Source organism: Pristiophorus japonicus, chromosome 8 (genome assembly GCF_044704955.1).
Source record: "Pristiophorus japonicus isolate sPriJap1 chromosome 8, sPriJap1.hap1, whole genome shotgun sequence".
NCBI lineage: Eukaryota > Metazoa > Chordata > Chondrichthyes > Pristiophoridae > Pristiophorus > Pristiophorus japonicus.
Window position 1 is genome coordinate 172,868,670 of NC_091984.1, and position 11,190 is coordinate 172,879,859.

At 48.6% G+C, this 11,190-nt stretch overlaps 2 non-coding genes across 2 annotated transcripts; both read left to right on the forward strand.

Annotated features, from left to right (window-relative positions):
- Positions 1-7,019: 7,019 nt before the first annotated feature.
- Positions 7,020-7,138, forward strand: trnal-caa (transfer RNA leucine (anticodon CAA)). The gene is made up of 2 exons: positions 7,020-7,057; positions 7,093-7,138. It is a non-coding gene; the product is annotated as a tRNA-Leu (tRNA).
- A 12-nt stretch (positions 7,139-7,150) lies between these two features.
- On the forward strand, positions 7,151-7,238 carry trnap-cgg (transfer RNA proline (anticodon CGG)). The gene is given in 2 exon segments: positions 7,151-7,186; positions 7,203-7,238. It is a non-coding gene; the product is annotated as a tRNA-Pro (tRNA).
- The last annotated feature ends 3,952 nt before the right edge of the window (positions 7,239-11,190 follow it).

An 11,190-nucleotide genomic window follows, 5' to 3' on the forward strand; every position in this document is an offset into this window, starting at 1 on the left:
CACTATGACCAACTTCCGGTCCAACATTTAAAGTGGAGAAAATCACTCGGAACACTGTCTCATTGCGCCCGGCGGTAAAACAATCGTGGGTGCACCAGCTTTTTGCCGTGCCTGAATTTTGGCCCCATTAACTCTGTTTCTCTCTTCACAGATGCTGAGTATTTCCAACATTTTCTGTTTTTATTCCAGATTCCAGCGCCCGCAGTATTTTGCTTTTGTTGTAGTAAATGGTTTTATCCTGGCTTTAAACTGTGATATCCAACAAAACATTCTCTGAATACATATTTTCAAACAAAGACTGGTAAGTTCCTGGCCTTGACTGTGGCAGACAAATTACAAAAATCGAAGCTATGTACATTAAAAAAAACAGCATACAGTTCAAGCAGAGATTGGTTTCTTCCTTGCTTAAACTGCGATATCAAACAAAAAAATTCTGAATACGTCTTTTCAAACAAAGACTGTTTTTTTCCTATGCATTTATCCTAGAACAGCATACATAACACTTTGGGTGAATTTTTGGGGATATTTATACATGTTTTATAATTGTCACAGAATTTTATATGCACTTTGAGCTATGAGGACACAATATTTTGCACCTGTGAAGATATAATTATGCAGTTAGATATGATATTGCTTGTGACAAGGATTTAGGGTTAATGATATAAAAAATTAGGACCTAAAGTCGAAGGCCTAAAACATATTAGCCTATGGGTTAATCTGGCCTTCCCTCTGAGAGATCCTGAGCCACAGAGCACCCCACTTTACACTCACCTCTTCATTGTTCCACAGACACCGTTTTCCACCAGCGTGTGCCACCCAGTTTGGGCGCAATGAGAGAAATTGTACAAAAGGGCAAGGGTTGTTATTGTGTTCCTAACACAGATGAGACTGCACACAGGGAGGTTAAAGTAACAGTGACCTCAGTCTTTAATAAGACACTCCAGAGTGAGGAACAGGCCTTAGGGGCCGGCTTATATACAGTGCTCCCAAGGAATGTTGGGATCCCTTGGGACTTCAGGGGATGCGCTCCCTGGTGGCGGAACATGGGAGTGCATGCTTTACAGATACACAACATCACTCCCCAAGTCAAAGTGAAAACTATTTACAAGATGAGGCAGTTGGAAGACTTTCTTTCCCTGGTGGACCACCTCGGTACAAATGTCTGTTCTGGTGTGTTGGCTGTGCCCTCGCTGGGCTGGCGTGTTGTTGGCCCTGCAGGGCTGCTGGGTGAGCCTGGCCTTGCTGGGCTGTTGGGCATGATGGGTTCGATTTCCTGGTCTGGAGTGGTGTCGTTGATCCTTTGGGTGTGTGTTGTGGGCTCGAAAAAGGTGGTGTCTGCTGTGGGTTGTTCAGGGCAGTCTGTGAACCGCAGCCTCGTTTGGTCCAGGTGCTTTCTGCAAATTTGTCCATTGTCTAGTTTGACTACAAACACCCTATTCCCTTCTTTAGCTATCACCGTGCCCGCGATCCACTTGGGACCATGTCCATAGTTTAGCACATACACAGGGTCATTCAGATCAATTTCCCGTGACACAGTGGCGCGACTATCGTTTACATTTTGTTGCTGCCGCCTGCTCTCTACCTGATCATACAGGTTGGGGTGAACCAGCGAGAGTCTGGTTTTAAGTATCCTTTTCATGAGTAGCTCAGCTGGGGTACCCCTGTGAGCGAGTGAGGTCTCGTGCAGTAGCTGAGCAGTACTCGGGACAGGTGGGTTTGGAGTGAGCTTTCTGTGACTCGTTTAAGGCTCTGTTTGGTTGTTTGTACTGCTCACTCTGCCTGCCCATTGGAGGCTGGTTTAAACGGGGCCAAGGTGACATGTTTGATCCCATTGCGGGTCATGAATTCTTTAAATTCGACACTGGTGAAACATGGCCCGTTCTCACTGACCAGTATGTCAGGCAAGTCGTGGGTGGCAAACATGGCCCTCAGGCTTTCAATGGTGGCGGTGGCGGTGCTTCCCGACATTATTTCACATTCAATCCATTTTGAAAAAGCATCCACCACCACCAGGAACATTTTACCGAGAAACGGGTCCGCATAGTCCACATGGATCCTCAACCATGGTCTGGAGGGCCAGGACCACAAACTTAGTGGTGTCTCTCTGGGCACGTTACTCAACTGAGCACACACGCTGCATTGCCGTACACAGGACTCTAAGTCAGAGTTGATACCGGGCCATCACACGTGGGATCTGGCTATTCGCTTTCATTATTACTATACCCAGGTGTGTGCTGTGGAGATCCGAGATGAACGTCTCCCTGCCCTTTTTTGGTAGCACTACACGGTTACCCCACAACAGGCAGTCTGCCTGAATGGACAGCTCATCCTTTCGCCGCTGGAATGGCTTGATTAGCACTTGCATTTCAACGGGGATGCTGGCCCAGTTCCCATGCAGTACACAGTTTTTTTAACTAGGGACAGCAGAGGATCTTGGCTGGTCCAAGTCCTAATCTGGCGGGCCATGACAGGTGATTTATCTTTTTCAAATGCATCCATGACCATTAACAAGTCTGCAGGCTGCGCCACCATCAACAAGTTTGCAGGCTGTGCCATTTCCACCCCCGTGTTGGGCAATGGTAGCTGACTGAGAGCATCCGCACAGTTCTCAGTGCCTGGCCTGTGGCGGATGGTATAGTAATACACTGATAGCGCGAGTGCCCACCTTTGTATGCGGGCTGAGGCATTAGTATTTACCCCCTTGTTTTCAGCGAATATGAGGGGCTTGTGATCGGTTTCCAGCTCAAATTTGAGGCCAAACAGGTACTCAGGCATTTTCTTTACCCCGAACACACACGCTAATGCCTCTTTCTCAATCATGCTGTAGGCCCTCTTGGCCTTAGACAAGCTCCTGGAGGCATAGGCGACAGGTTGCAACTTCCCCGCAATGTTGGCTTGTTGTAATACACACCCCACTCCGTACGTCGACGGTCACATGCTAGCGCAAGTCTTTTACACGGGTTATACAATACAAGCAGCTTGTTGGAGCATAAAATGTTTGTGGCTTTCTCAAAAGCAATTACTTGTTTTTTTTCCCTATACCCAGTTCTCACCTTTACGCAATAACACATGTAAGAGGATGCTTAACCCCGGTAGGAAGTTACCAAAATAGTTGAGGAGTCCCAGGAACGACCGCAGCTCCGTGACGTTCTGTGGCCTGGGCGCGTTCCTGATAGCCTCTGTCTTGGCGTCTGTGGGCCAAATGCCGTCCGCCGCGATCTTTCTCCCCAAAAACTCCACTTTTGTTGCCATGAAGACGCATTTTCACCTCTTCAGCTGCAGCCCTATGCGATCCAGTTGCTGGATGACCTCCTCCAAGTTTTCTAGGTGCTCGATGGTGTCCCGACCCGTGACCAATATGTCGTCCTGAAAAACCACCGTGCGTGGTACCGACTTGAGTAGGCTCTCCATGTTTCTCTGGAAGATCGCTGCAGCCAACCGAATTCCAAACAGGCATCTATTGTAGATGAACGTCCCTTGTACGTGTTAATGCAGGTGAGGCCCTTCGAAGACTCCTCCAGCTCCTGCGTCATGTAGGCCGAAGTCAGGTCAAGCTTGGTGAACGTCTTGCCTCCTGCCAGCATCGCAAATAGGTCGTCTGCCTTAGGTAGCGGGTATTGGTCCTGTAGCGAGAAACAATTAATAGTTACTTTATAATCGCCGCAAATCCTGACCGTGCCATCACTTTTGAGTACTGGAACAATCGGGCTGGCCCACTCGCTGAATTCCACTGGGGAGATGATGCCCTCGTGTTGCAGCCTGTCCAGCTCAATTTACACTCTCTCCCTCATCATGTGAGGTACTGCTCCCGCCTTGTGGTGAATGGGTCGTGCCTCTGGGACCAAGTGGATCCGCACCTTCGCCCTGGAAAAGTTTCCAATGCCTGGCTCAAAAAAGGGAAGGACATTTTTTAAGAACCTGGGTAAATGAAGTCTCATCGACATATGATAGCGCTCAGATGTTATCCCAGTTCCAGTGGATTTTGCCCAGCCAGCTCCTTCCAAACAGTGTGGTGCCATCGCCTGGGACAATCCAGAGTGGCAGTTCGTGCACCGTGCCCTCGTAGGTGACCTTGACCATGGCGCTGCCCAGGACAGTAATAAGATCTTTGGTGTACGTTTTCAGTTTTGTGTGGATGGGGCTCAGGGCTGGTCTGAATGCCTTTTTGCACCACAGTCTCTCAAATATCTTTTTACTCATGATGGATTGGCTAGCACCAGTGTCCAGTTCCATGGCTGCGGGTAAGCCATTCAATTTTACATTTAGCATTATAGGTGGACATTTCGTCGAAAATGTGTGCACCTCATGTACTTCAGCATCTGCCTCCTCTCTCTGAGGCTCGAAATTGCTTTGATCCACCATGGGCCGATCTTCTTCTGCCACGTGGTGGTTAGCAGGTTTTGCAGAGCTTGCAGCTCGTTTGCAAGCTTGTTGGAGGTGCCCCATTGTTTCACAGCTCTTGCAAACATACCCTTTGAAGCGCCATGAATAAGCTGAATGGAAGCCTTCACAACGCCAACAAGGTGTGAATTGCCTTGCATTCACCCTTTGTTGCGGACTCTGAGTCATCTGGATCACCTGAGGCCTGCTGGCAGTTGCAGACTTGTGGGTCCTGCCCTGTACATTTCTGCTCACAAACACAGTTCCAGTTAATTTATGAACATTGCTAACACTTGTGTGCTGAGAGATTTGTTTGGTGTTATCACTGGTGGACATAAACGCCTGTGCTATCACAATGGCCTTACTGAGGATCGGTGTCTCTTCAGTCAAAAGTTTTTGAAGCTCGCCAATTCCTGACCTTCAGATCGCTGGCACGTGTCGAACCGATACCTCGCCAACAGCACGCTCTCCCTCAGGTTAAGATGCTCCCGAACCAGTGTACACAGCTCCTCATACGACTTATCTGTGGGTTTCACTGGAGCCAGAAGATTCTTCATGAGGCTGTAGGTCGGTGCCCCGCAGAACGTGAGGAGGACTGCTCTCCTTTTTGCAGCGCTTCCTTCTCCGTCCAGCTCGTTGGCTACAAAGTACTGGTCTAGTCGTTCAACATAGGCTTCCCAGTCCTCACCCTCCGAGAACTTCTCCAGGATGCCCACAGTTTGCTGCATCTTTGCGTTGGATTCGTATACTCATTGCCAGTTATTGTGTTCCTAACACAGATGAGACTGCACACAGGGAGGTTAAAGTAACAGTGACCTCAGTCTTTATTAAGACACTCCAGAGTGAGGAACAGGCCTTTGGGGTCGGCTTGTATACAGTGCTCTCTTGGGACTTCAGGGGATGAGCTCCCTGGTGGCGGAACATGGGAGTGCATGTTTTACAGATGCACAACTGTTATGTTAAATGGTCCCTCCTGAGGAGGTTGGGAGTTTCCAGTTTAAGTCTGTTTTTTATTCATTCACGGCATGTGGGCATCACTGGTTAGGCCAGCATTTATTGCCCATCCCTAATTGCTCTCGAGAAGGTGGTGGTGAGCCGCCTACTTGAATCGCTGCACCAGTCGTGTGGTGAAGGTACTACCACAGTGCTGTTAGGGAGGAGTTCCAGTATGTTGACCCAGCGATGATGAAGGAACGGCGATATATTTCCAAGTCAGGATGCTGTGTGACTTGGAGGGGAACTTGGAGGTAATGGTGTTCCCATATGCCTGCTGCCCTTGACCTTCTAGGTGGTAGAGGTCACGGGTTTGGGAGGTGCTGCCGAAGAAGCCTTGGCGAGTTGCTGCAGTGCATCTTGTAGGTGGTATACACTGCAGACAGGTTACATCGGTGATGGAGGGAGTGAATGTTGAAGGTGGTGGATGGGGTGCCAATCAAGCGGGCTTCTTTGTCCTGGATGATGTCGAGCTTCTTGAGTGTTGTTGGAGCTGCACTTATCCAGGCAAGTGGAGAGTATTCCATCACAATCCTGACTTGTGCCTTGTAGATGGTGGAAAGACTTTGGGGAGTCAGGAGGTGAGTCACTCGCCGCAGAATACCCAGCCTCTCTTGTTGCCACAGTATTTATGAGGCTGGTCCAGTTAAGTTTCTGGTCAATGGTGACCCCCCAGGATGTTGATAGTTTAGGATTCGGCGATGGTAATGCTGTTGAATGTCAAGCGTGTAAAGTCCTGTCCCCTCAGTACATATTCACACGAGGCACATACTGAAGTCAAGGTCACTCAGGACCTGCACCTTTATTACACAGCTCTCGAATGCCACACTTGCCTGAGACCTGTCCTTATATAGCTGTCTGGGACAGGTATCCAGTGTCTCCTGCAAGTGCACCCCTGGTGGTAAGGTAAGCTTGTGGTTACAGGTCATCTCTGGTTACAGTCATGTATAGCATGGTAAGATACAGTTATGTACAGTAGTGTGAGATACATGACAAAGCGGAAGTGGTTAGACTCATTTTTTTGGAGATAGTCATTGCCTGGCACTAGTGTGGTGTGAATGTTATTTGTCACTTATCAGTCCAAGCCTGAATGTCGCCCAGGTCTTGCTGCATGTGGATACCAGGCACCTGGATGACTGCATGAATTTGATCAATGAGATCCCTTTCATGCAGATTTCACCTGTGCTGGATGCGCTAATGAGTAGTGTGCATGTTAGTGGATAGTGCAACAGCATAAGGATATAAGAAACACAAGCAGGAGTAGGCCATGTGGCCCCTCGAGCCTGCTCCACCATTTAATAAAATTATGGTTGATCATCGACCTCAACTCCACTTTCCCGCCCGATCTCCATATCCCGCAATTCCTCGAGAGTCCAAAAATCTATCGATCTCAGCCTTGAATATACTTAGAGACGGAGCACCTACAGCCCTCTGGGGCAAAGAATTCTAAAGATTCACAACGCGTGTGCTAACAGGCGTTGTGGCAGTGTTTAATGTGATAATGGATGGTGTGATACTGTGTGTATGCTCCTGGTTGCTGTGACAGTGAGTTTGAGCGTGTTAATGAGTGGTGTCGCAGCAAGCATGAGTGTGTAGCTGGGTGTGGTAGTGAGTGTGAGTATGTAAACAGATGGTGTGACAGATGTGTCAGGATGGCCGAGTGGTCTAAGGCGCCAGACTCAAGGACTGTTAATCCTTACCTTACCAAAGGTTGGTGTATTCTGGTCCCTTTCTAGGGGCGTGGGTTCGAATCCCACTTCTGACATTAACTTTAGTTGGCTCGTTGGTCTAGGGGTATGATTCTCGCTTCGGGGTTATTGCTTGAAATTTGCGAGAGGTCCCGGGTTCAAATCCCGGACGAGCCCTCAGTTTACCCAAGAATTTTTTCTATTCTCCCACAGAAAGTTGTTGAGGCCAATTCATTAAATATATTCAAAAAGGAGTTAGATGAAGTCCTTACTACTAGGGGAATCAAGGGGTATGGTGAGAAAGCAGGAATGGGGTACTGAAGTTGCATGTTCAGCCATGAACTCATTGAATGGCGGTGCAGGCTAGAAGGGCCGAATGGCCTACTCCTGCACCTATTTTCTATGTTTCTATGTTTCTATTCTATAGTGAGTGTGTACCGAGCAGTGTGGCTGTCAGCGTGTAAATGGATAGTGCGCTGGTGAGTGCAAGTGTGCATCAACAATCCTTGCCGCAGAATGGGGAACACTGAGAATTGGGCCGTGGCGGCGGGGGGGGGGGGGGTCATATCTATGGGGCACCTTCCTCCTATGGGGACATTAAAGAGCAGGGAACAAGATGATGGCTTGACCTTGGGAGGATCTGAGGTACTGAGACAGCTGGGTAAAGAAGATGGAAATAATAAAAGGGGGCTAGCAGACCCCCCCCCACCCCCCACACCCCCGACAAAAAAACCTCCAGGAAAAATGAAGCTGAGGGATAAAGGGAAGTAACCGAAAGGGACCCTGGCAGACAGCCTCTCTGTCCCTTTGCTCGCTCAGGATTATCCATTTTCTCGCGCCCTGGACAATTGAGGGGCTCCTGTTGCCGCGGAAACGCTGAACTGCAGGCTCGTGTTGTGACTGTTGGCAGGTTTGTAGAAATTTGTGTTTGTCTTAGAATTGAGATTCGGGGAGAAGGTTCTGGAAGAGGTTGGTGGTGAGGGGGCCTGAGCCTTTCCGATGGATGGACGGCTGACAGATGCGGTGAACAGCGGGGGGGGAGCAGGTATCTGTGGGTGAGGGGGACGTTACATCGAAATGGTGGGCCACTAGATTGGGCAATAGCTGTACGTTGCTCAAAGTGATGCAGCTGGTGATTGCAGACAGGCTGCTGATTCCCTACAAGCGAGTCAATATGCTGAGTGCAATACAATCTCCAGAGGCTGACTGGGCCAGGGTTGAGATATTACAACAACCTGTATTTATATAGCGCTTTTAACATAGTAAAACATCCCAAGCCACTTCACAGAAGTATTATACGACTAAAAATTTGACCACAAGCCGCATAAGGAAAAATTAGTGCAGGTGAAAGAGGTATGTTTTAAGGAGCGTCTTAAAGGAGGAAAGAGAGGTAGAGAGGCAGAAGGGTTTAGGGAGGGAGTTCTAGAGCTTGGGGCCCAGGCAGCAGAAGGCACGGCCACCAATGGTTACGCGATTATAATCAGGAATGCTCAAGAGGGCGGAATTAGAGGAACGCAGACATCTCGGGGGGTTGTGAGGCTGATAAAGATGACAGAGATAGGGAGGGGTGAGGCCATGGAGGGATTTGTAAACAAGGATGAGAATTTTGAAATCGAGGCGATGCTTAACCGAGAGCCAATGTAGGTCAGCGAGCACATGATGGGTGAGTGGGACTTGGTGCGAGTTAAGACATGGGGGCAGCCGAGTTTTGGATTAAATTAAACATTACAGATTAAACACCTCTTTCATCCCCCAGCTCACAAACACATGGGCTCCTCACAGATCAGTGGTGTGTTTTTTCAGGATTCACTCCATGAGAAAGCAGGAAGGGGGTACTGAAGTTTCATGTTCAGCCATGAACTCATTGAAAGGCGGTGCAGGCTAGAAGGGCTGAATGGCCTACTCCTGCACCTATTTTCTATGTTTCTATTAACACTGGTGGACTTTAATCAGCCACGAATTTACCCAGCATGCAGCACTCACATGCCTCACTTCCCTGGTGACTCAATCTGTGATTGGTCCGTCTACTGAGGAGGGTCTAAACCAGCTGACGTTCCGCCCTACTGAGAAGTCCGTGGGTGGATATTACACGAGGTCAGATGTGAGGCTCTCACAGCTGACTAACTTAGCAGCACCCACCTTCTAAACTCACCATGAAGGATGCCCTTTCCGGCGAGAGGTCAGAGGGCTGGCAGAGCAAGGGAACTATCGTGTGAAAATAACTTTACTGACAATACCACTGGCCCCTTCGTCACTGACGTTATGTCAGCTCTGGCTTTTTTGTCCGTTTTTCTCTCCAGTTAAGAGAAAGGAAAGGGGAGAGGGAGGAGAGAAGGGGAGAGAGAGAGAGAGAGAGAGAGAGAGATGGAAGAGGGAGGAGAGAGAGAGGGAGATGGAAGAGGGAGGGGAGAGAGAGAGATGGAAGAGGGAGGGGAGAGATGGAAGAGGGAGGGGAGAGAGAGAGAAGGGGAGGGAGAGAAGGGAGAAAGGAGGTGAAAAAGAATGGAATTAGCGAGAAGGGGAGAGAGGGGGAGAAAGGGAAGGGGCTGGATGTGAAAAGGGAGAGAGAGGGAGAAGGGGAACGAGAAGAAGAAATAAGGGGAGAGAAGAAAGGGGAAGCAATACACCATGGATGTGGTGTATTTAGATTTCCAAAAGGCATTCGATAAGGTGCCACACAAAAGGTTACTGCAGAAAATAAAGGTACGCGGAGTCAGAGGAAATGTATTTGCATGGATCGAGAATTGGCTGGCTAACAGAAAGCAGAGAGTCGGGATAAATGGGTCCTTTTCGGGTTGAAAATCGGTGGTTAGTGGTGTGCCACAGGGATCAGTGCTGGGACCACAACTGTTTACAATATACATAGATGACCTGGAAGAGGGGACAGAGTGTAGTGTAACAAAATTTGCAGATGACACAAAGATTAGTGGGAAAGCGGGTTGTGTAGAGGACACAGAAAGGCTGCAAAGAGATTTAGATAGGTTAAGCGAATGGGCTAAGGTTTGGCAGATGGAATACAATGTCGGAAAGTGTGAGGTCATCCACCTTGGGAAAAAAACAGTAAAAGGGAATATTATTTGAATGGGGAGAAATTACAACATGCTGCGGTGCAGAGGGACCTGGGGTCCTTGTGCATGAAACTCTTTTAGAGTCTACCTGCAAAACATAAAACATTTATCCGTGCCACCCGACCTGGATGACACACCAGACATTTACAAGGCTCCTTGTGCATGAATCCCAAAAAGTTAGTTTGCAGGTGCAGCAGGTAATCAGGAAGGCGAATGGAATGTTGGCCTTCATTGCGAGAGGGATAGAATACAAAAGCAGGGAGGTCCTGCTGCAACTGTACAGGGTATTGGTGAGGCCACACCTGGAGTACTGCGTGCAGTTTTGGTCACCTTACTTAAGGAAGGATATACTAGCTTTGGAGGGGGTACAGAGACGATTCACTAGGCTGATTCCGGAGATGAGAGGTTTACCTTATGATGATAAATTGAGTAGACTGGGTCTTTACTCGTTGGAGTTCAGAAGGATGAGGGGTGATCTTATAGAAACATTTAAAATAATGAAAAGGATAGACAAGATAGAGGCAGAGAGGTTGTTTCCACTGGTCGGGGAGACTAGAACTAGGGGGCACAGCCTCAAAATACGGGGGAGCCAATTTAAAAATGAATTGAGAAGGAATTTCTTCTCCCAGAGGGTTGTGAATCTGTGGAATTCTCTGCCCAAGGAAGCAGTTGAGGCTAGCTCATTGAATGTATTCAAATCACAGATAGATAGATTTTTAACCAATAAGGGAATTAAGGGTTACGGGGAGCGGGCGGGTAAGTGGAGCTGAGTCCACGGCCAGATCAGCCATGATCTTGTTGAATGGCGGAGCAGGCTCGAGGGGCTAGATGGCCTACTCCTGTTCCTAATTCTTATGTTCTTATGTTATGTTCTTATGTAAAAGAAGAGAGGTGAGGAGAAGGGAAAACCGAGAGTGATGGAGCGGGATGGAGAGAGGGAGTAAGAAGCTAGGGAGAGAGAGAGAGAGAGAGAGAGAGGGGGAAAGGAAAGGGGACGGGGAGAAGGTAGGGAGGGAGGAGAGGAAAGGGGATGGGGGAAGAAGAGAAAGGGAAGTGAAAAG